The following is a 27,579-nucleotide window of genomic DNA, read 5'->3' as shown; positions in this document are numbered from 1 at the left end:
CTTCAGCTCTATTGCTTTAGTGTTGTTGGGGCACATAATCTTTGCAGTATCCACAGCCTTCAGCCATTTCTTGACATCACATGAAGTGAATCAGATTGGCTGAAGCCTGCTAAGTGTAATGTTGGGGACTTCTGAAGGTGGTCAAGATGTAAAATCCACTTGTCATTTCTGAGTGAAGTTTGTTGCGGATGATTATGGGAATGTTAGTTGGTCTTCCCATCCATCCTTCGATGGCTATATTCCCATAATAGCTGTCCTATTTTGCTGATGCATAAATATTCTTGTAAATATTCTTGTACTTTGTTTTGTCATCTTTAACAATTATGTAATTCACCCCAAATGTCATGATCACTCTCTCCTTGAGCGTCTTTTTCCATCAGATCACGAAGTGATCTTCTCTTTTTACACATGAAATTATAACAGAGGTATGGCCATGACTAAGAAAATGTTTTATTGGGCACATAGGTATTGGAAGTCATGCTTAGGCTCTAGATATTCTTATCCGTCGAGGTATCAAGCCAATTGCAAAAAGGGTTCTGAAGATAAGTCATATTGGATTTGAAATGTTAAGGTTTGTTTCACTTTCCACACACACAACAAGGCCTGTTGATTTTCTCCAGCACTTTTTGTTCATATACTGTTGCCAAAAGACTTAGCAGTTTGAAAGTGTAGTTTTGCAAATAGTAGGCCCTCCAGCCCTGAAGAAGGAATGCAGCAGACCTGTTTTCGCCTTTTTACGAGTATCTTTTACACTCATTTTACATCATTATCTTTCTATCACCCTTTTAATATCATTAACAGTCCCTTGTCTTTTGCTGTATGCACCTTCACCATCTGTTCCACTCACATCTCCTCCCCCTTTATCGACAGCATAAACATCACCATTTTTCCAGACCTTTTTGGTGCTAAAGAAAAGTCATAACTAACTCGAAATGTTAACTCACTCTCACGCTCGCTCTGTCCAAATATGCTGCCAGATCTGCTGAGTTGCTCTAGCACTTCCAATTTTTAAAATCAGCAACTGTTAAGCTAAAGAGTCAGAAAGGATATCTCAAGATGGAGGTGCCTTCTGTCTAGAATGTTTAACCATGAAATAAGAAAATACTCCTAACAGGTGGATGAACATTGTAGTGAGAAGTGAAAGGAGAGAGTGGCCTGTAGTTACAGCTTAGCCAGGCAGACAGAAAAAGTATCAAAGCCTGCCTAAAGCATTGGCTGCTGGGACTGCCATCAGGCCATCATTGTGTGGGGTAGTGAGGGAGAGCATGGTGGGTAGGTGTCAGGGCTGCCTGTGACAGGCAGGGAAACTCATGTCGTGTTCTGATAATAGGCCTTGATAGACCTCTAAACTGGCCCGAAGAAAGGTAATACCTGAACTGTTGACTGCTCCTTTCATCCAGATGCTGCCTGGCTTGCTGTGTTCTTCCAGCCTCCTGTTTCTCTACCTTGGATTCCAGCATCTGCAGTTTTTTTGTCTTTGGAATGCCTTCATTGGTTAACTGTTACATTGGGTACCTCATCCCACCTCTAAGAAAGTGATCTGGTATGAAATGGTGCCAATAAACTTATGTGCAAAAACTAGTGAGCAGAATACTGTGCCTGCTCATCTTCACACTCGCCCCCATGGGGGTCTTAGATTCCTGCCCTAAGTTTCAGACAGAGCAATAGTAAGAATGCAAAGGTGGATACAAGTAATGGGTTCAGGTCCACTGTAGGAGTCAAAATTTACCCAGGGCAGCATGGTGGGTCAATGGTTAGCACTGGGAAAGACCACTGCCTGAGGCCTCCTTGTTGAAGTTATTTGGGTGTCTGTTCAGTTATCAGGCCCTGCCAGTACCTAAAATGTGTGTAAGTATTGTCTTGAATGTGTAAGAGATGACGTTGGTTTGCTTGGATAGAGTCAAACTCCAATGTTTGTTTAAAAGCCAAGAGAACTACGGATGCTGTAAATCAGAAACAAAAAAAAGTTGCTGGAAAAACGCAATTTCATTTCAGAGAAAGGGTCACCGGACCTGAAACGTTAACTCTGTTTTCTCTTTCACAGATGCTGCCCAGACCTGCTGAGCTTTTCCAGCAACTTTGCTTTTGCTCCAATGTTTGTTTGTTTATTTGATATGCTACTGTACAGGACTGAACTGCAGTTGTAACTATGTATATGTACAAAGATACTTTTTATGAATAACGTGATTTTTTGAAATACAAAAAATAGCTGCCACATAGTGCCAAGGAGCCAGGTTCAATTCCACCCTTGGGTGACTGCCTGTGTGCAGTTTGTACATTGTCTTTGCCTCTGTGTGGGTTTTTATTGCACATCCAAAGATGAGCAGGTTAGGTGAATAAGCCCTGCTAAAAATTTCCCGTGGCGTTCAGAGATGAGCAGGTCAGGTGGAATAACAATGATGAACCATGGTAAATACAGGGATAAAATAGGGGGCTGGGATGCTCTTTGGAGAGTCAGTGCAGACTCAATGGGGTGAACAGCTTCTTCCTGCACAATTTGGATTCTATGATTCTTAAAGCATGCAAAATGAATTTGGGTTATGAGAACGCAGCGTGTTCAGGAGAAACACCTGATTGCAGAAGAAAGATAGAAAAGAAACAATAGCCTCGGTATTCTGAGGTGTGACAATCACAGTCAGATGGTCACTCATCTCATTTTTAAAATATTGATACTGAGTTGAAGGTGCATTTCTAGTCAGGAACTCTAATCCTGCTCCTTCAGAAATGCAGAAATTATCTGAAATCAACGCTCACCTTCAAAAATAAAATGTAAGGCAAAAATAGAAGTCGCTAGTAAAAATCAGCAGCCTGGCAGTATCTGTGGAGAGAAATCAGAGTTTATATTTCGGGTCGAGTGACCCTTCCTCAGAACACAGTGTGTCCTTAGAGATAGTAAGAACTGCAGATGCTGGAGTCTGAGGTAACAGAGTGTGTAGCTGGAGGAACACAGCAGGCCAGGTAGCATCAGAGGAGTAGGAAAGTTGACGTTTTGGATCAGGACCCTTCTTCAGGAATGGGGAGGGGGAAGGGAGCTCAGAAATAAATTGATAGAGGAGGAATGGGGCTGGGAAAGGTAGGTGGGATGGTGATAGGTCTGTAGAGGTAGGAGTGGTGGGGATTCGTCAGTGATGTGGGTGGGGCACATAGGTGGGAGAGAAGATGAACATGTTGTGTTAGATCAAGGAGACAGGGATGAAAGGAGGGATGAGGCCCGGAGGTAGGGAGATTACAAAACTGGTGAATTCCATATTTAGGCCTTCAGGCTGTAGCTTTTGAGGCGGAATATGAGGTGCTGCTTCTCCAGTTTATGAGTAGTGCCATTGTGACACTGGAGAAGGCCCAGGATGGACATGTCACCCAGTGAGTAGGAGCAGGAGTTAGAATGGTTCACAACTGGAAGGCGTTGTCATTAGTCATGCTCTACAAAGCAGTTTCCGAGCCTCCACATGGTTTCAATGATGTAGAGGACGCCACATCAGGAGCAACGGATGCAGTAGACCAAGATGACGGATGTGCAAGTGAACCTCTGTCTAATGTGAATCGTTTCTTTGGTGCCTTGAATGGAGGTGAGGGGGTAGGTGTAGAACTTCCTGCATTGCAGGGAAAGGTGCCGGGGGTGGTGGCATCAATGGTGAGTGTGGATGATGGACTCATGGAGACAGTGGTCACTATGAAAGGCAGATGGGATGGGGAGGGAAATATCTCTTTGGTCGTGGGGTTGGATTGTAGGTAGCAGAAGTGGTGGAGAATTATACACTGGATACAGAGGTTGATGGGGTGGAATGTGAGGATAAGGGGGATTCTGTCTTCACTTTTGCTGGGGGGAGGAAGTGTGAGGGCAGAAGTGCGGGGAATGCAAGCGATGTGGTTGAGGGCATTTTGGATCACTGAAGAGGGGAAGTTATGGTCCTTGAAATAGGAGGACATCTGGGATGTCTGGGAGTGGAATGTCTTGTCTTTGGAATAGATGCAGCGGATGCAGAGAAATTGGAAGGCGGGGAATCGTATTCTTGAGGAAAAGTGGGTGACAGAAGGTATAGTCCAGGGAGCAATGGGAATCAGTGGGCTTGAAATATTTATCGGCTCCGAGGCAGCCACAGAGATGGAAACAAAGAGGCCCAGGAAGGAGAGGGAGGTTTCAGAGATGGTCCAGGTGAATTTAAGGTTGGAGTGAAAGGTGGTGGTAAAGTTAGTGAACCGTTCAAGCCTCTCGTGGGAGCCCAAGTCTGGGCCAATACAGCCGTCGATGTCACGGAGGAAGAGGTGGTGGTTAGTGCCAGTGTAGCTGTGGAAGAGGGAGCATTCCACGTAGCCTACAAAGAGGCAGGCATAGCTTGGGCTATGCAAGTACCCATGGCTACCCCCTTTGTCTGTAGGAAGTGGGAGGAGTTAAAGGAGAAGTTGCTAAGGGTGAGGATGAGTTCAGTTAGGTAGATGAGGGTGTCGGAAAAGGGGGACTGGTTGGACTTGCGGGGCAAGAAGAAGTGGAGGCCCTTTAGGCCATCTACAAGTATATAGGGACTGGGCATCCGTGGCGAAGATGAGGTGTTGGAGGCCAGGGGATTGGAAGTCTTGGAGAAGGTAGAAGGTGTGGGTGGTGTTCCAGATGTAGATGGGGAGTTCCTGGCACGAGGGGAGAAAATAGAGTCAAGATAATTGGAGATAAGTTCAGTGGGGCAGGAGCAGGCAGAGACAACGTGTCGGCCAGGGCAGTTGGTTTGTGGATTTTGGGAAGGAAATAGAAATGAACAGTGTGGGGCTGGGGAATGATGAGGTTGGAGGCTGTGGATGGGAGATCATCTGAAGTGATGAATGGTCTGAGAGATGATGGTTTGGTGGTCAGGGGTGGGATCATAATTGAGAGGACAGTAGGAGGAGGTGTCAGAGAGTTGGCACCTGACCCCAGCAATGTATAGTTCAGTGCAACATACCACTACTGCACATCCTTTTACTGTGGGTTTGATGGTGAGTTTAGGGTTGGGGTGGAGCGAGTGGAGGGCTAAGTGTTCCGTGGGGGAGAAGAAGGGTCTAGGCCCAAAACGTCGGCCTTCCTGCTCCTCTGATGCTGTTTGGCCTGCTGTGTTCATCCAGCTCTACACCTTGTTATCTCAAATGTAGAACTGCATCCTCTTTGAACATTTTAAAATTGCCCTATGGAAAGTGAAATATGCCAATTTAATTTTAGTGAACACAACAGATAACACTAAAGACTTCTGTACATTTATATTGTCATAATAAGTGACAAGTTATTGTTCAGATTTCTCAAACATGGTTGGTTTGTTGAAAAATCTTGTTCTTGGTATATCTAAAATAGTTACATTCAAAAGGGTGATTATTTTCTTTCAAATCCAGTTTTAAGTATTCCCAGGGTTTGGAAATGTTTATTCTTGAGCATGTTTTATTCACATCAACATATATGGTGTACTGATTGAAGCTGATAGTCAGTTAATTTGTTGCAAAGAATAGGCTTATTAATTAGTTTTATTGAAGTACATCTAATCCAGTTAGTGAATTGTCCCCATTTAATTTGAATTATAATGAACTGAAGCTGTGGCATTAACACAGCACAGGCCTTTTTATATGCAAATGTTTGATTCTAGTGACTCATTGCTTCATTGTTTAAACACCGACACAAAATAATTAGCAACAATTCTGAAAATAAAGTACTTCCTTTAATGAAATATGCATAAAATTTAAGCATGTTTAAGGATTAGGAAACATTTCCTCAGGCCATTGGAAATAACAAGAACATATCGTTCAGGACAGTATATGTCTTTAAACAATCAATTTCATTTGAAAGTAACACAATGCAATTTTTTGGGAGAAGTGTTGTTGACTTAAAATGAATTATTTGGCAACTCTTGTGATCCATGTCTGTAAAATTATGAGTGGCTGGGAGGAGTCTAGCAGAGATATAATTCCACCCCTGTTTACATTCGCTGAATTCTCTGTCTTAAGGTAATAAAGTGTGAAGCTGGATGAACACAGCAGGCCAAGCAGCATCTCAGGAGCACAAAAGCTGACGTTTCGGGTCTAGACTCTTAATCAGAGAGGGGGATGGGGAGAGGGAACTGGAATAAATAGGGAGAGAGGGGGAGGCGGACCGAAGATGGAGAGTAAAGAAGATAGGTGGAGAGCGTATAGGTGGGGAGGTAGGGAGGGGATAGGTCAATCCAGGGAAGACGGACAGGTCAAGGAGGTGGGATGAGGTTAGTAGGTAGATGGGGGTGCGGCTTGGGGTGGAGGGAGGGATGGGTGAGAGGAAGAACCGGTTAGGGAGGCAGAGACAGGTTGGACTGGTTTTGGGATGCAGTGGGTGGGGGGGAAGAGCTGGGCTGGTTGTGTGGTGCAGTGGGGGGAGGGGACGAACTGGGCTGGTTTAGGGATGCAGTAGGGGAAGGGGAGATTTTGAAACTGGTGAAGTCCACATTGATACCATTAGGCTGCAGGGTTCCCAGGCGGAATATGAGTTGCTGTTCCTGCAACCTTCGGGTAGCACCATTGTGGCAGTGCAGGAGGCCCATGATGGACATGTCATCTAGAGAATGGGAGGGGGAGTGGAAATGGTTTGCGACTGGGAGGTGCAGTTGTTTGTTGCGAACTGAGCAGAGGTGTTCTGCAACGCGGTCTCCAAGCCTCCGCTTGGTTTCCCCAATGTAGAGGAAGCCGCACCGGGTACAGTGGATGCAGCATACCACACTGGCAGATGTGCAGGTGAACCTCTGTTTAATGTGGAATGTCATCTTGGAGCCTGGGATAGGGGTGAGGGAGGAGGTGTGGGGGCAAATGTAGCATTTCCTGCGGTTGCAGGGGAAGGTGCCGGGTGTGGTGGGGTTGGAGGGCAGTGTGGAGCGAACAAGGGAGTCACGGAGAGAGTGGTCTCTCCGGAAAGCAGACAGGGGTGGGGATGGAAAAATGTCTTGGGTGGTGGGGTCGGATGGTAAATGGCGAAAGTGTCGGAGGATGATGCGTTGTATCCGGAGGTTGGGAGGGTGGTGTGTGAGAACGAGGGGGATCCTCTTAGGGCGGTTGTGGCGGGGGCAGGGTGTGACGGATGTGTTGCGGGAAATACGGGAGACGCGGTCAAGGGCGTTCTCGATCACTGTGGGGGGAAAGTTTCGGTCCTTGAAGAACTTGGACATCTGGGATGTGCGGGAGTTGAATGTCTTATCGTGGGAGCAGATGCGGTGGAGGCGGAGGAATTGGGAATAGGGGATGGAATTTTTGCAGGAGGGTGGGTGGGCGGAGGTGTATTCTAGGTAGCTGTGGGAGTCGGTGGGCTTGAAATGGACATCAGTTACAAGCTGGTTGCCTGAGATGGAGACTGAGAGGTCCAGGAAGGTGAGGGATGTGCTGGAGATGGCCCAGGTGAACTGAAGGTTGGGGTGGAAGGTGTTGGTGAAGTGGATGAACTGGTCGAGCTCCTCTGGGGAGCAAGAGGCGGCGCCGATACAGTCATCAATGTACCGGAGGAAGAGGTGGGGTTTGGGGCCTGTGTAGGTGCGGAAGAGGGACTGTTCCACGTAACCTACAAAGAGGCAGGCATAGCTGGGGCCCATGCGGGTGCCCATGGCCACCCCCTTAGTCTGTAGGGAGTGGGAGGAGTCAAAAGAGAAGCTGTTGAGTGTGAGGACGAGTTCAGCTAGGCGGATGAGAGTGTCGGTGGAGGGGGACTGGTTGGGCCTGCGGGACAGGAAGAAGCGGAGGGCCTTGAGGCCATCTGCATGCGGAATGCAGGTGTATAGGGACTGGACGTCCATGGTGAATATGAGGTGTTGGGGACCAGGGAATTGGAAGTCCTGGAGGAGGTGGAGGGCGTGGGTAGTGTCACGGACGTAGGTGGGGAGTTCCTGGACCAAAGGGGAGAAAATGGAGTCCAGATAGGTGGAGATGAGTTCGGTGGGGCAGGAGCAGGCTGAGACGATGGGTCGACCAGGGCAGGCAGGTTTGTGGATTTTGGGAAGGAGATAGAAACGGGCCATGCGGGGTTGGAGAACAATGAGGTTTGAGGCTGTGGGTGGGAGGTCCCCTGAGGTGATTAGGTCGTGAATGGTGTTGGAGATGATGGTATGGTGCTCGGGTGTGGGGTCACGATCGAGGGGGCGGTAGCAGGTGGTGTCGGAGAGTTGGCGTCTGGCCTCGGCGATGTAGAGGTCAGTGCGCCATACTACCACCGTGCCACCCTTGTCTGCGGGTTTGATGGTGAGGTTGGGGTTGGAGCGGAGGGAGCGGAGGGCTGCCCGTTCTGCGGGGGAGAGGTTGGAGTGGGTGAGAGGGGTGGAGAGGTTGAGGCGGTTAATGTCTAGACGGCAGTTGGAGATGAAGAGATCGAGGGAGGGTAGGAGGCCTGGGGGTGGTGTCCAGGAGGAGGACTTGTGTTGGAAGCGGGTGAAGGGGTCAGTGGAAGGAGGGTTAGGTTCCCGGTTGAAGAAGTAGGCATGGAGGCGAAGACGGTGGAAAAACTGCTCTATGTCCAACCATGACTGGTATTCGTTGATGTGTGGTTGTAGGGGGACAAAGGTGAGCCCCTTACTAAGGACTGACCATTCGTCCTCAGTCAGTGGGAGGTCTGGGGGGATGGTGAAGATGCGGCAGGGCTCAGTGCGGCTGTCTCCTCTGGGGTTGCTGGCTGTGGAGGTTGTGGGCGGAACGATGAGGTTGTCGGCCGTGGGTGGGGTTCCGTCGGCCGTGGGCGGGGTTCTGTCGGCATCGACCGTGGTCGGGGTTCCGTCGGCGGTTGGAGGATCGGGGTGGGCGGCAGCAGCTGCGGTGAGGGTGGTGTGTGGGTGATGTACCTGGACGTGGAGGTGGTGACTGCTGCAGCAGTTCCGGAAGTTCTGTGGCCGGCGGGGGCGGATGTGACGTCATCGGTGGGGTCTCCGGCTGTGTCCTCATGGTCAATGGCGGTGGGTGCATGGTGGGGGAGGTGCAGATACAGAGTCGGGATTTGGGAGGCGCAGGAATCCTCTTGTGGGTGGCAGGGGCCCGTGAGTTGGTTGTACTTACGATTTTTGGTGTCCAGTAAAGCTGAGTGGAACTGGGTGTTCAGTCTGTGGATCCTACGGAGGATAAAAAACAGCAGAGGTCCTTTGCAGGTATGGGAGAGGGAGGCTCTGAGCTGGGGCAGGCTGGATTGCAGTGCCTGGAGGTGCCGGCGCATGGCTGCAAGTGTCTGTTTCAGGACTCGCAGAGAGAACTGCTTCTGAAGGGTCTGAATATTCTGGGTGTAGAGGTGGTCACGGTTGGGGCCAAATTGGGAAGGCTGAAATGTGGACTGTAGTCCCTTGGGGATGATCTGGTTCCGTAGGCAGGTGCTGAGGAAGGTGGTGTGGCTGTGGTACCCGGTTTGCTTCAGGACATGGTCGAGCAGTTTCAAGGCCGAAGAGATTACAAGAGAGTTGCATTGGGAGAGAGATTCCCTGAGGTTGGTCCGGAGGGAGGAGGGTAACTTCTTCAGGTTAGGCATCCCTGGAAGCAGCTTCGCAGTGAGGTTAAAATACTATCAGAGATAATGGGAACTGCAGATGCTGGAGAATTCCAAGATAATAAAATGTGAAGCTGGATGAACACAGCAGGCCAAGCAGCATCTCAGGAGCACAAAAGCTGACGTTTCGGGCCTAGACCGTTCATCAGAGAGGGGGATGGGGAGAGGGAACTGGAATAAATAGGGAGAGAGGGGGAGGCGGACCGAAGATGGAGAGTAAAGAAGATAGGTGGAGAGAGTATAGGTGGGGAGGTAGGGAGGGGATAGGTCAGTCCAGGGAAGACGGACAGGTCAAGGAGGTGGGATGAGGTTAGTAGGTAGATGGGGGTGCGGCTTGGGGTGGGAGGAAGGGATGGGTGAGAGGAAGAACCGGTTAGGGAGGCAGAGACAGGTTGGACTGGTTTTGGGATGCAGTGGGTTGGGGGGAAGAGCTGGGCTGGTTGTGTGGCGCAGTGGGGGGAGGGGACGAACTGGGCTGGTTTAGGGATGCAGTAGGGGAAGGGGAGATTTTGAAACTGGTGAAGTCCATATTGATACCATTAGGCTGCAGGGTTCCCAGGCGGAATATGAGTTGCTGTTCCTGCAACCGTCGGGTGGCACCATTGTGGCAGTGCAGGAGGCCCATGATGGACATGTCATCTGGAGAATGGGAGGGGGAGTGGAAATGGTTTGCGACTGGAAGGTGCAGTTGTTTGTTGCGAACTGAGCGGAGGTGTTCTGCAAAGCGATCTCCAAGCCTCCGCTTGGTTTCCCCAATGGAGAGGAAGCAGCACCGGGTACAGTGGATGCAGTATACCACATTGGCAGATGTGCAGGTGAACCTCTGCTTAATGTGGAATGTCATCTTGGGGCCTGGGATAGGGGTGAGGGAGGAGGTGTGGGGACAAGTGTAGCATTTCCTGCGGTTGCAGGGGAAGGTGCCCGGTATGGTGGGGTTGGAGGGCAGTGTGGAGCGAACAAGGGAGTCACGGAGAGAGTGGTCTCTCCGGAAAGCAGACAGGGGAGAGGATGGAAAAATGTCTTGAGTGGTGGGGTCGGATTGTAAATGGCGAAACGAGCCAGCAACCCCAGAGAAGACAGCCACACTGAGCCCTGCCGCATCTTCACCATCCCCCCAGATCTCCCACTGACTGAGGACGAACGGTCAGTCCTTAGCAAGGGGCTCACCTTTGTCCCCCTACAACCACACATCAACGAATACCAGTCACGGTCGGACATAGAGCAGTTTTTCCGCCGTCTTCGCCTCCATGCCTACTTCTTCAACCGGGAACCTAACCCTCCTTCCACTGACCCCTTCACCCGCTTCCAACACAAGTCCTCCTCCTGGACACCACCCCCAGGCCTCCTACCCTCCCTCGATCTCTTCATCTCCAACTGCCGTCTAGACATTAACCGCCTCAACCTCTCCACCCCTCTCACCCACTCCAACCTCTCCCCCGCAGAACGGGCAGCCCTCCGCTCCCTCCGCTCCAACCCCAACCTCACCATCAAACCCGCAGACAAGGGTGGCACGGTGGTAGTATGGCGCACTGACCTCTACATCGCCGAGGCCAGACGCCAACTCTCTGACACCACCTGCTACCGCCCCCTCGATCGTGACCCCACACCCGAGCACCATACCATCATCTCCAACACCATTCACGACCTAATCACCTCAGGGGACCTCCCACCCACAGCCTCAAACCTCATTGTTCTCCAACCCCGCATGGCCCGTTTCTATCTCCTTCCCAAAATCCACAAACCTGCCTGCCCTGGTCGACCCATCGTCTCAGCCTGCTCCTGCCCCACCGAACTCATCTCCACCTATCTGGACTCCATTTTCTCCCCTTTGGTCCAGGAACTCCCCACCTACGTCCATGACACTACCCACGCCCTCCACCTCCTCCAGGACTTCCAATTCCCTGGTCCCCAACACCTCATATTCACCATGGACGTCCAGTCCCTATACACCTGCATTCCGCATGCAGATGGCCTCAAGGCCCTCCGCTTCTTCCTGTCCCGCAGGCCCAACCAGTCCCCCTCCACCGACACTCTCATCCGCCTAGCTGAACTCGTCCTCACACTCAACAGCTTCTCTTTTGACTCCTCCCACTCCCTACAGACTAAGGGGGTGGCCATGGGCACCCGCATGGGCCCCAGCTATGCCTGCCTCTTTGTAGGTTACGTGGAACAGTCCCTCTTCCGCACCTACACAGGCCCCAAACCCCACCTCTTCCTCCGGTACATTGACGACTGTATCGGCGCCGCCTCTTGCTCCCCAGAGGAGCTCGAACAGTTCATCCACTTCACCAACACCTTCCACCCCAAACTTCAGTTCACCTGGGCCATCTCCAGCACATCCCTCACCTTCCTGGACCTCTCAGTCTCCATCTCAGGCAACCAGCTTGTAACTGATGTCCATTTCAAGCCCACCGACTCCCACAGCTACCTAGAATACACCTCCGCCCACCCACCCTCCTGCAAAAATTCCATCCCCTATTCCCAATTCCTCTGCCTCCGCCGCATCTGCTCCCACGATAAGACATTTCACTCCCGCACATCCCAGATGTCCAAGTTCTTCAAGGACCGAAACTTTCCCCCCACAGTGATCGAGAACGCCCTTGACCGCGTCTCCCGTATTTCCCGCAACACATCCGTCACACCCCGCCCCCGCCACAACCGCCCTAAGAGGATCCCCCTCGTTCTCACACACCACCCTACCAACCTCCGGATACAACGCATCATCCTCCGACACTTTCGCCATTTACAATCCGACCCCACCACCCAAGACATTTTTCCATCCCCACCCCTGTCTGCTTTCCGGAGAGACCACTCTCTCTGTGACTCCCTTGTTCGCTCCACACTGCCCTCCAACCCCACCACACCCGGCACCTTCCCCTGCAACCGCAGGAAATGCTACACTTGCCCCCACACCTCCTCCCTCACCCCCATCCCAGGCCCCAAGATGACATTCCACATTAAGCAGAGGTTCACCTGCACATCTGCCAATGTGGTATGCAGCATCCACTGTACCCGGTGCGGCTTCCTCTACATTGGGGAAACCAAGCGGAGGCTTGGAGACCGCTTTGCAGAACACCTCCGCTCAGTTCGCAACAAACAACTGCACCTCCCAGTCGCAAACCATTTCCACTCCCCCTCCCATTCTCTAGATGACATGTCCATCATGGGCCTCCTGCACTGCCACAATGGTGCCACCCGACGGTTGCAGGAACAGCAACTCATATTCCGCCTGGGAACCCTGCAGCCTAATGGTATCAATGTGGACTTCACCAGTTTCAAAATCTCCCCTTCCCCTACTGCATCCCTAAACCAGCCCAGTTCGTCCCCTCCCCCCACCGCACCACACAACCAGCCCAGCTCTTTCCCCCCATCCACTGCATCCCAAAACCAGTCCAACCTGTCTCTGCCTCCCTAACCGGTTCTTCCTCTCACCCATCCCTTCCTCCCACCCCAAGCCGCACCCCCATCTACCTACTAACCTCATCCCACCTCCTTGACCTGTCCGTCTTCCCTGGACTGACCTATCCCCTCCCTACCTCCCCACCTATACTCTCTCCACCTATCTTCTTTACTCTCCATCTTCGGTCCGCCTCCCCCTCTCTCCCTATTTATTCCAGTTCCCTCTCCCCATCCCCCTCTCTGATGAAGGGTCTAGGCCCGAAACGTCAGCTTTTGTGCTCCTGAGATGCTGCTTGGCCTGCTGCGTTCATGCAGCCTCACATTTTATTGTCCTAGGTGGAGAGGAGAGTATAGGTGGGGAGGTAGAGAGGGGATAGGTCAGTCCAGGGAAGATGGACAGGTCAAGGAGGTGGGATGAGGTTAGTAGGTATGAAATGGAGGTGCGGCTTGAGGTGGGAGGAAGGGATTGGTGAGAGGAAGAACAGGTTAGGGAGGCAGAGACAGGCTGGACTGGCTTTGGGATTCAGTGCGGGGAGGGGATGAGCTGGGCTGGTTGTGTGGTGCAGTGGGGGGAGGGACAAATTGGGCTGGTTTTGGGATGCGGTGGGGGAAGGGGAGATTTTGAAGCTGGTGAAGTCCACATTGATACCATTGGGCTGCAGGGTTCCCAAGCGGAATATGAGTTGCTGTTCCTGCAACCTTCGGGTGGCATCATTGTGGCACTGCAGGAGAGGCACCCCACGTATACTCTCCTCTCTACCTATCTTCTTTTCTCTCCACCTTCAGTCCGCCTCCCCCTCTCTCCCTATTTATTCCAGAACCCTCACCCCATCCCCCTCTCTGATGAAGGGTCTAGGCCCGAAACGTCAGCTTTTGTGCTCCTGAGACGCTGCTTGGCCTGCTGTGTTCATCCAGCTTCACACTTTATTATCTTGGAATTCTCCAGCATCTGCTTTTCCCATTTTTCTGTATCTGTATCTGTGTTTTTTTAAAATTTATTACCATATTTAGTTGTTATTGAGGTTTCTTTCAAGTGTTTAGTCTAACTCAGAAGCAGACTTGTATTGTTACCTAGGTAATGAAATGTGAAGCTGGATGAACACAGCGGGCCCAGCAGCATCTCAGGAGCACAAAAGCTGACATTTCGGTCCTGGACCCTTCAGCAGAGAGCCCATTATCACTTGTATTGTTACCTATTCCCTGTTCCGTCCTGTTTTCATGATGTCCTGAAAGGTATTAACTTCATGCTGTGGAGTGTTGATTTGAATCTTTCCCCAAGTGGCTGCTATTTCCAACATATGCCCTGGCAGCAAATAATGGCAGGCTAGTTAACTCGAGCCGGGTCCTTATTGTGCCTGTTAGACAGTGGAAATGGTAAATCTCATTAACTGGTGCCCACCTCCTTTGCCCAGTAGCACTGAAAAATTATTTCATTGTCTATCATAAGAAATAAACTTATCAGAGTTTTGTTTTGGAATGTTAAACGTGCTCTGAGTCATAGAATTCAGATTAAAATTTAAAGAATCAAGCTTCATTCAACTGCGTCCAGGACAGTAGGATATTGCCATAAGCCCATGTTCTCAGTGGGGATCTTCAGCAATTGGTTGTATTTATCAAGCTTTGGGGTGCAATATGGAAGCACAATGCAAAACCTGTGGTTCATACCAAATTGGTTTCCATTACAATGCAGGAGTAAACTGCAACAAAGCATACATATACACTAATAAACTTGCAAAATAGATGTGTGATTGTCAAAGTAATTTCAACATAAATAATTGTGAGGTGGTACATTTTAAAGCAGGAACAGATTGCTCAGAAAATAAATGTTTAAAAATGCAAAAAGAGCAACAGGTACAGATCCACTACTTAGTAAAGGTAGCCATGCCAAGAATGGGATGAAAGACATTTCTATACTAGAGACAAATCAATCCTAGATACATGCCTACACACTAACTCACACCCATCTCCCAGTACCTCCTGATCTACACAGGCTGCCAAACTGTTAATGCCTTGATTTTAAAATTTCAAACTTGCTTTCAAATCTTTTCTTAAATTCATGCTCACCTCTACACCACCAGCCCTCCCAACTGCCTATCTCGGCAACTCAGCCATCGAATCCTCAGAAATGCTTCAATTCCAACATACCCAGCATGTCCACAATTCATATAAACCATTAGCAGATGTGCATTCAACTGCATAGGTCATACTCTCTGGAATTTTTTCCCTAAACCTTGCTAAGACTTTACTGACATTGAAGGTATCCTTTCCACTGTTTTTACTAAGTTCTTGGTCATCTGTCCTAATATCTCCTATGTAGCTCACGTCAATGTATGTTTTCTGACATTCAGCTAACACCTGGGGATGTTTAGCTACATTAAAGGCATTGTATAATTGCAAGCGGTGTTACAATGTCACCACAAAGAATAACATTTTTAAAACATATTTTTGTATTTAGTAAGAGTTTGAAAACATTTATTCCCCTGATATTTCTCTACAGTAGTCTCTACAGTACTGATTGGTTTTAATTGTTTTGCTCAATGCTAGCTGCAACATGTAGATCATTTTTAAAATATTGTCTGACTGTTGTTTTCTGTAGCCTATTGATCTCAGACACTTACCTCTCTCTACAAAAATTCAGAAACAGCATTTACGCTGGAAAAAGAGCATCAATTATTGAGCAGTCATTTTTTAACAACATGTTTGATGTAACACAGTGGAGATAATTTGAATTTTTAGTGGTTCCCCATTAAATCCTGCCAGCTTTATTCCCGTGAATTTGTAATTCCTTTTCTGAAATTTGTTCCCAAGTCAGGTCAATCCTTTCTTCTCTTGCACTGCAGTCTTCTTATAGATTACACAAGATTTCTTTCTCACAACCTCTGTTAGCTTTCAATTTCTACAAACTACTTTTGTTTTTTTCAAACTCTTTAATGTGTTTCCTGATGCTCCATCAAATATTTGTCAGCACCCTGCACAAAACTGTTGCAAAACTTCACCCTTCAAAATTTTGAACAACTCTTTTCAACTTCTTTAGACCCAGTAAGTGGCAATGTGGCTCAGTGGTTAGCACAGTTGCCTGATAGTGCCCGGGACCTGGTTTCAATTTCAGCCTTGAGCAACTGCCTGTGTGGAGTTTGCACATTCTGTGTTTGTGTGGGCTTCTTCCCACAGTCTGTAGATAGGTAGGTTTGATTGCTCATGCTAAATTGCTTGTGGTGCCCAGTGATGTGCAGGCTATGAGGATTAGCCATGGGAAATGCAGGGATTGGGTGGGTCTCTGGAAGAATGGTATGGGCTGAATAGCCTGCTTTCACACTTTCAAGAATTTATGATTGCATTATAACAGATAGTTTCTAAGCTCTGTCTATCTTCCACTCAATGTACTCTCTTTGTTCTCCTAGGCTTATCTTTTTAACCTAACTTTGGTAGTCATAACTGCTTATTTTAGTTGTTATGTCTCTCTCACTCTGATCCTGATTCCTCCTTCACCTTCACCTTTTCTCATCAATCTTGCCACTCCATGAAAACTGTTTTACTCAGTTCACCTATTGCTCCTTTGTTCTTCCATAAGCATATCAGAAATGGAAACGAGAGAATATCATTCAGCTGATCGAAATGATCATAACTGATCTTTGGTTTCAACTCCCTGCTCACCGACTTAGTTTGGGTTCTATTGTGGCCATACAGCTCTTGATCTCAATACAGCCTCATGTCAAGCATCAGAAAGAATTAAACTACTGAGATGGGGTGAGAGTGCCTGCCCTTTATATCAAGTCAATGTTTAATTGAATATGACATCAAGGACACTGATCAAATTGGGAGTCAATGGAAATCAGGAGGAAAGTACTTGTTGGATGAGGTTATATTGATTACAAAGGAAAATAGTTCTTATGTGAGGTCAGTCATTTTAGTTGGTATACATTGCTGTGGAAGTTCCTCATGTTAACGCTCCAACTCCAGCACCTTTATGTGTTTTATCCATAATATTCCCTCTATCATAGGGTCAAAAGTGGCAATGTAATGTTTGCACAATGTTCATTACCATTCTCCACTCCTGAGATGTTGAAACACTCCTTGTTCACTTGAACAACAGCCTAGATCAATGGTAAGCAGCATCTGTGTCACAAAATTGCCAAGCAGTGATTCTCTCAAATAAGGGAGAATCTAAGCAACTCCCATTGACATTCAATAGTCTCTTCATCCTTGTATTATCAACATGCTGGGAGTTACCATAATCCAGAAATTGACTGGACTCGGCAAATAAATCAATGGCTACAAGACCAGATCTCGGACTAGAAAATCTGTGGCATGTAACTCACCTCCTCGCTCACTAAATCCTGTCCAATATCTAAAAGGCACAAGTCAGGCAAGTAATGAAATATTTTCCACTTCACTGTATGGTCACAGCTCTAACAGTTAGGAAGCTTGACACTATCAGGTCAAAGCAGCCCATTGGCTTAGCGCTGCTTCCAATACCCTCAAACTGTATGCTCTTCACCTCAATGCTCAATGGCAGCAGTGTGTACCTGCAGATACAGTGCAGTAATTTACCACTTTTGACACATTTCTTTCAAACCTGCAACCTTCAATGACTGGAAGGACAAAGGCAGTAGATAAATGGGAAAGCCACCACTGCAATTTCCCCTCCAAGTCACTCTTCAAGAGCATCTATGGCTTCCCTAAAACTTCATAACAAATCCTGAATTGATCTGAGATAACACCTGACATCACCATCTGTCATAGATGCAGTGATAGGATTTTTATCTCCGGCAAGCTATTTGTGCTTGATTAGGCATAATGTATGTTAGCTTGAACTAGATGTAGGTAACACAGTGTTAAAAGATTTAAATTTTATCCACTGCTTCTAGGTTGCACCTCTAATACAGTCACAGGCATTGTTGTCTGGGCTAGTGCTGAGCAATTTGTTTGTGGACTAAAGCATGCTTCACTCAATGTATTATGCAGCAAATGGCTCCAGTTAGATGGAGATCCTAATACTATCAGGTCACATCTCATGATACAGTGGTGAGATCATGAACACGGTTCTTAAATGTATATTGCATACTAGCTGTGAGATGTAACACAACAATTTCCACGTTGCAGGATAAAGCCATTGTCACAGCAATAGGGTCCGTTTGAATCAGCATTGTCTTCAAATGGCTCTGGTAAGTTTGGGTTTCCACATTTGGGAGTCAGTACCATATACACTATTGGACATATAATATTTCCTCACAGATAAATTGATTCAATTTCAGTGGCTATTATGTTTTTGTTGTTCATTTGTTTAATTGATAAACTAAAATATGCAGGCCTATTTATTAAGGATTTAAAAAGTTTGCATTACACAGGTGAAGAAGATGTATACTTTTCGAAGTTGATAACTTTGTCAGAACAAGGCTTGAATCACATGATATTTTGCATACATCCTCTCTAAAGATGTACACACAAAATATTAACCCACTTAAAAGTGTACCACAACAGTAGCTGCATTCCTCCTACCATAATTTATAATGCACCACAACTAAGTGCATCTCATATTAAAGAACCACTGCCCATAAAAAAAAATTTAAGATAATTTGCATAGTGGTCAATCCTGACCATCAGAAGTTAAATATTTATCATGGTAAATACATCAAATGCACAATTACGATTTTGATGTATAGGTTAAAAAAAACTAACTCTGTTACAGAAATGATGACAGGCAGATCAAATTCTTCCTTTCCTTGGTATGAGCACAACATCATAAATGAAACAAACTATTTCAGAAACAGAAAGAACTGAGGGGTTGTAAGAATTCAGGAAGGGAAAGGTGAAGCAGTTAATTTGTGACATTGTCACACCACAACGTTAGCATGGAAACAATATCGGCTGACTTTTAACACCCTGTTCAATACTAGTAAAAACAGTCCTCCCACACTTGTCCATCTTCCATTGTGTAATATGGTAGTGGAAGTGGATTAATGGCCAAAATGTGTCTTTGTAGGCTTAAGTGAGGAGGATTCATGGGTTGAAGAGAGATAGGAAGGCAGTAGACTACCTGTTGTAGTTCTTTTGGCCTCTTGCCAAAACCAAGGTCCCATAAATCAACCTCATATTTTCTCTTTACACCAGTACTAAATGTCTCATATAGTGACCCAGGCTTGTGCGAATTGGACACTAATTAAAAACTGTGAAAATTTGCAATACTTTTCAAGACTCACGGATCTTCTTTTGATTATTTTGGAGGTTAAAACTATAAGCACAACATAAACACATTGCACACAATGGGAATGAGAACGTTTCTACAGTTTACGATAGAGCTACCGATTCTTTCTCCTCACATGAAGGAAGTGTATTCCTTTGAGGAATTCCCTCTACCTTTTTCACCTTGAAAAGGTGTAAAAAGGGGAGCATAGCCCTAGTACAGATATCATTACTGCCATTTGCAGGGGAGTACAAAGTACAATTAGCACAAATGCAGAAACGTTTCTCCTGCAAACATTGTGGTTGGTTTCATTAAGGTCTTGGTCAATAGTTTAGAAGAGTCTGTATCTGGAACATTTGGCAAGCTGTAATGAGGGTATTTCCAAATGGATCAACTACTTGGTTTGACCTCAACCTGATCACTGGTTATCAAGGCAAGTCCTCAGCATCTGGGCAATGACAGAAAAGGAGAATAGTTCTTTTGGTCTGGATTACAGAGTCATACAGTCATGGAGCTGTACCACTTGGAAACAGACTCTTCAGCCCATACCAGCCAGATATTCTAAATCAATCTAGTTCCTTTTGCCAGCATTTTCCCTCTAAACCCTTCCTATTCACACACCCATCCAGATGCCTTTTAAATTGTACCAGCCTCCACCAATGGCAGCTCATTCTGTACATGCACCAACTTCCATGTGAGAATGTTGCCCCTTAGGTCCTTTTTAAATCTTTTCTCTCTTGCCTTAGACCTATGCCCTTTAGTACTGCACGCCACCACTCTGGAGAAAAGGCCTTGTCTATTTACTCTGTCGTTGCCCCTTATGATTTTATAACCTCTGTAAGGACACCCTTCAGCCTACAATGCTCTAGGGAAAACAACCCCAGCTTATTTTGCCCCTCCTTACAGCTCAAAACCCTCCAACCCTGGCAACATCCTTGTAACTTTTCTGAACACTTTCAAATTTTACAACATCATTCCTATAGCAGGAAGATTCGATTTTAATGCAGTATTCCAAAAGTGGCCGAACCAATGTTCTGTACAGCCACATAAGTGCCTCCCAACTCCGATACTCAAAGTAATGACCAATAAAAGCAAACATACCAGATGCCATCTTTACTATCCTGTCTGTCTGTGCCCATTTTCAAGGAACTATGAACCTGCACTCTAAAGTCACTTCGTTCAGGAAAACACCCCAGAATTTTACAATTGTACCATTTTACTGGGTGTCACACAGGGTTCAGTGTTGGGGCCGCAGCTGTTCACATTATATATTAATGATCTGGATGAAGGGACTGGGGGCATTCTGGCGAAGTTTGCCGATGATACAAAGATAGGTGGACAGGCAGGTAGTACTGAGGAGGTGGGGAAGCTCAGAAAGATTTTGACAGTTTAGGAGAGTGGTCCAGGAAATGGCTGATGAAATTCAATGTGAGTAGGCCCCCCAATAGCAGCAGGGAGATTGAAGAAAGCATAGGTCGACAGATTTTGGAAAAGTGTGGACGCAGTAGGGTTGTTGTAATGGGTGACTTTAACTTTCCCAATATTGATTGGAACCTCCTTCGAGCAGAAGATTTGAATGGAGCTGTTTTTGTAAGGTGTGTTCAGGAGGGTTTCCTAACGCAGTACGTTGACAGGCCGACGAGGGGAGAGGCCATTCTAGACTTGGTGCTCGGAAACGAGCCGGGGCAGGTATCAGATCTTGTGGTGGGAGAGCATTTTGGTGATAGTGACCATAACTGCCTCACATTCTACATAGCTATGGAGAAGGAGAGGATTAGGCAAACTGAGAGGATATTTAATTGGGGAAGAGGAAACTATGATGCGATTAGACGTGAGTTAGGAAGCATGAACTGGGAGCAGTTGTTCCATGGTAAGGGAACTATAGACATGTGGAGACTGTTTAAGGAACAGTTGTTGGGAGTGATGAGTAAATATGTCCCTCTGAGACAGGCAAGAAGGGGTAAGATAAAGGAACCTTGGATGACGAGAGCGGTGGAGCTTCTCGTCAAAAGGAAGAAGGTAGCTTACATAAGGTGGAGGAAGCTAGGGTCAAGTTCAGCGAGAGAGGATTACATGCAGGCAAGGAAGGAGCTCAAAAATGGTCTGAGGAGAGCCAGGAGGGGGCACGAGAAAGGCTTGGCTGAAGGAATCCGGGAAAACACAAAGGCATTTTACACTTACGTGAAGAATAAGAGAATGATCAAAGAAAGAGTAGGGCCGATCAGGGATAGCATAGGGAACTTGTGTGTGGAGCCTGAGGAGGTAGGGGAAGCCCTAAATGAGTTTTTTGCTTCTGTCTTTACGAAAGAAACGAACTTTGTAGTGAATGAAACCTTTGAAGAGCAGGTGTGCATGCTGGAATGGATAGAGATAGAGGAAGCTGATGTGCTGAAAATTTTGTCAAACATTAAGATTGACAAGTCGCCAGGCCCGGACCAGATTTGTCCTCGGCTGCTTTGGGAAGCGAGAAATGCAATTGCTTCGCCACTTGCGAAGATCTTTGCATCCTCGCTCTCCACTGGAGTCGTACCTGAGGACTGGAGAGAGGCAAATGTAATTCCTCTCTTCAAGAAAGGAAATAGGGAAATCCCCGGCAATTATAGACCGGTAAGTCTCACGTCTGTCGTCTGCAAGGTGTTAGAAAGGATTCTGAGGGATAAGATTTATGACCATCTGGAAGAGCATGGCTTGATCAAATACAGTCAACATGGCTTTGTGAGGGGTAGGTCATGCCTTACAAACCTTATCGAGTTTTTTGAGGATGTGGCTAGAAAAGTTGATGAGGGTCGAGCTGTGGATGTGGTGTATATGGACTTCAGTAAGGCATTTGATAAGGTTCCCCATGGTAGGCTCATTCAGAAGGTCAGGAGGAATGGGATACTGGGGAACTTAGCTGTCTGGATACAGAATTGGCTGGCCAACAGAAGACAGCGAGTGGTAGTAGAAGGAAAATATTCTGCCTGGAAGTCAGTGGTGAGTGGGGTTCCACAGGGCTCTGTCCTTGGGCCTCTACTGTTTGTAATTTTTATTAATGACTTGGATGAGGGGATTGAAGGATGGGTCAGCAAGTTTGCAGACGACACAAAGGTCGGAGGTGTCGTTGACAGTGTAGAGGGCTGTTGTAGGCTGCAGCGGGACATTGACAGGATGCAGAGATGGGCTGAGAGGTGGCAGATGGAGTTCAACCTGGATAAATGTGAGGTGATGCATTTTGGAAGGTCGAATTTGAAAGCTGAGTACAGGATTAAGGATAGGGTTCTTGGCAGCGTGGAGGAACAGAGGGATCTTGGTGTGCAGATACATAGATCCCTTAAAATGGCCACCCAAGTGGAAAGGGTTGTTAAGAAAGCATATGGTGTTTTGGCTTTCATTAACAGGGGGATTGAGTTTAAGAGTCGTGAGATCTTGTTGCAGCTCTATAAAAGTTTGGTTAGACCGCACTTGGAATACTGCGTCCAGTTCTGGGCGCCCTATTATAGGAAAGATGTGGATGCTTTGGAGAGGGTTCAGAGGAGGTTTACCAGGATGCTGCCTGGACTGGAGGGCTTATCTTATGAAGAGAGGTTGACTGAGCTCGGTCTCTTTTCATTGGAGAAATGGAGGAGGAGAGGGGACCTAATTGAGGTATACAAGATAATGAGAGGCATAGATAGAGTTGATAGCCAGAGACTATTTCCCAGGGCAGAAATGGCTAGCACGAGGGGTCATAGTTTTAAGCTGGTTGGTGGAAAGTATAGAGGGGATGTCAGAGGCGGGTTCTTTACGCAGAGAGTTGTGAGAGCATGGAATGCGTTGCCAGCAGCAGTTGTGGAAGCAAGGTCATTGGGGTCATTTAAGAGACTGCTGGACATGTATATGGTCACAGAAATTTGAGGGTGCATACATGAGGATCAATGGTCGGCACAACATTGTGGGCTGAAGGGCCTGTTCTGTGCTGTACTGTTCTATATCTCTATTCTCTAAATGTGAGGTTTTGCACTTTGGAAAAAAGAATGCAGGCATCGACTATTTTCTAAATGGTGAGAAAATTCACAAAGCAGAAGTACAAAGGGATCTGGGAGTGTTGGTCCAGGATTCTCTAAAGGTTAACTTGCAGGTAGAGTCCGCAATTAAGAAAGCGAATGTAATGTTGTCATTTATCTCAAGAGGGTTGGAATATAAAAGCAGTGGTGTGCTTCTGAGGCTTTATAAAGCTCTAGTTAGGTCCCATTTAGAATACCGTGTCCAATTTTGGGCCCCACACCTCAGGAAGGACGTACTCGCCCTGGAGCATGTCCAGCGGAGATTCACACAGATGATCCCTGGAATGATAGGTTTAAAGTATGATGAACAGCTAAGGATCCTGGGATTGTACTCATTAGAGTTTAGAAGGTTGAGGGGAGATCTAATAGAAACTTACAAGATAATGTATGGCTTAGAAGGGGTGGACGCTAAGAAGTTGTTTCCGTTAGGCAGGGAGACTAGGACCCGTGGGCACAGACTAAAAATTAGAGGGGGTAAATTTAAAATTGAAATGAGACGACATTTCTTCAGCCAGAGAGTGGCGGGCTTGTGGGATTCATTGCCACGGAGTGCAGTGGAGGCCGGAACGTTTGATGCCTTCAAGGCAGAGATTGACAAATTCTTGATCTCAGAAGGAATCAAGGGCTACGGGGAGAGTGCAGGGAAGTGGAGTTGAAATGCCCAACAGCCATGATTTAAACGGCGGAGTGGACTTGATGGGCTGAATGGCCTTACTTCCACTCCTATGTCTTATAGTCTTATGGTCTATTTAATATAGGTCCTGCCCTGATTTGCCTTTCCAAAATGCAGCACCTCATATTGATGTAAATTTGATTGCATCTGCCACTCCTGGGCACATCGGCCCATCTGATCTAGGTCCCATTGTACTCTGAGGTAACCTCCTTCGCTGCTCACTATACCACCAATTTTGGTGTCATCTGCAAATTTACTAACCATACCTCCTATGTTCGCATCCAAATCATTTATACAAATGACAAAAAGCAATGAACCCAGCACCAAGTCTTATGCCACAACTCTGGTCACAGGTCTCCAGTCTGCAAAAGTCCTGCAGAAGACTTGAGCCCAGACTCTTCTGATTCAAGAAATTGTGCTATCATTGAGACAAACTGATTCAATATTTAGAGCACATAATACATCTTTATGGAGCAAATAAAGGTTTTTGTTTCCTACTTTATAATGGATAGCTGTTGCAGGAAGAAAATAATTATTTGGCAGAACTGAAAGCAGGGTGTTCAACTGTAATGTTTACATATTCCTAGGGAGAAGGCAATGCTGTAAATTTTATAGCAAAAACAAAGTCAGTCTTAACTAAAGTGCATTTATTATTTCAGATCATAGGGTTCCATATCAATCACCTCGCCTGTTCATCAGTTCTGAAACCGTCATCTTTTTGCAGCTGGCTTCTTTATTGGCCACATGCCAATTTCTTGTCAGATAATAGCAATGTGCAGCTTGCAGCACCTAATACTTATTTTGGAGCTCTTGGCTAGAATACACAGCAATATCTCAAATATTCAAACAACAGAACAATTGTTTTAAAGTTACTATGACATTCACAACAGTAGCTCAGGTGTAGCACTGATTCGGAGATGCTTGTAATGTGCAACACTTGACATAAATGTGTAAAAACATGTAAAAATTGAATCTAGTTCTATTACACAAAACCTGACTTTTTGGAATAAAACAGTGTATATAAGATGCAAGTGTGAGGCTTGTATTAATGCTGACATGAGGTAAAGCATATTAATGTTGGTCATGTGTCCTGTTGAATATTATTAGTAATTAAGCATGTATGCATAGTGAATTGATTAGAGTCCAAATTAAGTAATCCATTTAGAAGGATGTGGCATTTGAAGACGCATCTAATGACCTTGACTACAGCCAAGAGATAATTGAACTTCATCCAGATCCTCAGTGTTTGGCTCCTGCCAATGACGTTCAAGACGATCTGTGGAGGTACAATTTTACATATTCAGATGACAAGTACAGCCAATAAAAAAGCCTGTTTAGTGTTAGCCACACACAGCTATCATTCAAATTAATTGACCTGTTATCTGCATTACATTGAGTTGCCACAGGTTATTCACATGCAGCTTTCCCTGCATTTACTTTTGCTTTAGGCTCCAATATATCCTAACTATCACCTTTTTAAATTGAAATTAATTATTAGTAAACCAGAAGAGGGGATACCTCAAATTCATGGATAAAGCTTTCAAATTTGGAAATACAAACGTTTTACAGAAATATCCATTTTCCCCTAAGTGAATTTTTCCAGCTAAATTTATGAGGCCAGAACTATTTGGGCATATGACATTGCTTTTGGCATTGTTTGTGCATTGAGCTAATTTTCATTGATTTCTACTATCAAAATTGCCTGATTTTAACTTCCACCCATGTTACTCAAAAAGAAGACCTGAGTATTATGCAATGTTGTGGCTGATCTGCAACAACAGCTTTATGCCCGGTTGCAATGCAAGACATATGTCAATTGTTAGTTAGGCCAGAAAAATACAGAAAGGCCGTAAAGACCATTAGTGTTTAAAGATCCAAGTGTCTGCAAAACCTAGAGACTCATCCACAGCTCTAAAGTGGTAGAAAGTTAATGGACTCAACTCTGACAGAAGGGCTACAAATATTGATCTTCCATTTCTGTTAACTCTGATTTATTTCACTGATTTCATTCATAGGTTTTTCACGATATTCCAACAAATTTCTAGAACAACTGACGTATGGTCCCAGGAACAGAAACCTTAACACAGTAGTAATGTTTGAGGACTCTGGAACTATACTCATTGGAGTTTCGAAAGATGACGGAGAATCTAATTGAAACTTTCAAAATACTGAATGGCCTGGGCAAAATGGATGTTGGGGAGATGCTTCCATTGGTAGGAGAGTTTAGGACCCAAGGGCACAACCTTAGAGTAAAGGGAAGACGTTTTAGAACAGAGATAAGGAGAAACTTTTTCAGCTAGAGAGTCGTAAACTTATGGAATTCACTGCCACAGAAGGCTGTGGAGGTCAGGTCATTGAGTACATATAAGACTAAGATAGAAAGGTTCTTGAGTATCAAGGGGGCCAAGGGTTACAGGGAGAAAGCGGGAGAATAGGGTTGAGGAACTTATCAGACATGATCAAATGGTGGAACAGACTCGACAAGCCGAATGGCCTATTTTCAGCTCCTCTGTCTTACGGCCTTATGGTCTTAATTATTTCCTCGTATTCTTTCAAAACATGTTTAAAAGGAGGTTATTAGATTACATCCATGCCAACAAACAGAAGGGTCAGAAGAAGAAGGGTCTAGGCCTGAAACATCAGCTTTCCTGCTCCTCTGATTCTGCTTGGCCTGCTGTGTTCATCCAACTCTACACCTTGTTATCTCTATTTTAATAGCATAGTAGGATTTACTTTTCAGTCAATGATTTTTGAAAATTCAGGTTATTTTAATGCAGACTAGTACAGTAATAGGTCACCAATTACTATAACATTGTAAGTATTGGGATGGTGAGGATATACATGTAATTAATTGTAAGTATGTTTTCACCACAGAGATACTCTGATAAATTAACAATTCATAAACCTTGATGACAAAACTGACAAGATCAGTTCAAAATATTGTTTTACTTTTGCTTCGCTGGAAATATAATATTGTAGCTTAAAATCTGCATGTTTGGACCTTATCAGCATTGTAAGTATATTAAAAATAATGTGAGAAATCACATTACATCAGGTCGTAGTCCAATAGGTTTATTTGAAAACAAAAGCTTTCGTAGTCTTACTCATTCAGGTGTTAGTGAGAGGTAGTAGTATCAAACACAGAATTTATAAATAAAAGATCAAAGGGTCACACCATGGATGAGGATATACTAAACAATTGTAAAATACTGTTAAAACTTTAATCGGTTAGAAGGTTTTAATTGATTAATATGTATATGTAAACCCCAAATTCCTTTTAAGTCACTGTACTGAGAGAAATAAAGGTTTTATCAGTGTAAAGAAGAGGTGACATTTTAGGTCAGACAATGCATGTTAGATGTTAGGCCTTGTTTAGATCACAGTTGAAAGTGGTTACACCACTGGAAAATTTAACTTATCTGACCACACCCTTCAACTGGACGTGATCGAAGTTCTCAGCCAAGGACCCAGTTTCTGCCCCACTACCAAAATGGACCCCATTGGCCTCACGGCAGACAGAGAGGAATTCATCAGATAAATGAAACTCCGGGAATTCTTCCAAGATGTCAGTAGCAAGCCCAAAGAAACAACCAATGAACCGGAATAGTCAACAGAGAGATCCATGGCAGAGCGGGCAAAGAAGAAGTCGAATTAGACCTCACTGGAGGGCAGCTTCCCTTGACTTGACTGGTATGGTCAAGCCATCAGAGAACGCATGAATGCCAGATTCATCAGCCAGACTTAAAAGGCAGTATAAAACATCACCCAGGCATAACACAATGCTATCCGTACTCTCAAGATCAATGGCAATATTGTC

This window comes from Stegostoma tigrinum, chromosome 21, assembly GCF_030684315.1.
Source record: "Stegostoma tigrinum isolate sSteTig4 chromosome 21, sSteTig4.hap1, whole genome shotgun sequence".
Taxonomy (NCBI): Eukaryota; Metazoa; Chordata; class Chondrichthyes; order Orectolobiformes; family Stegostomatidae; genus Stegostoma; species Stegostoma tigrinum.
Note: the sequence above shows the minus strand (reverse complement) of the source record.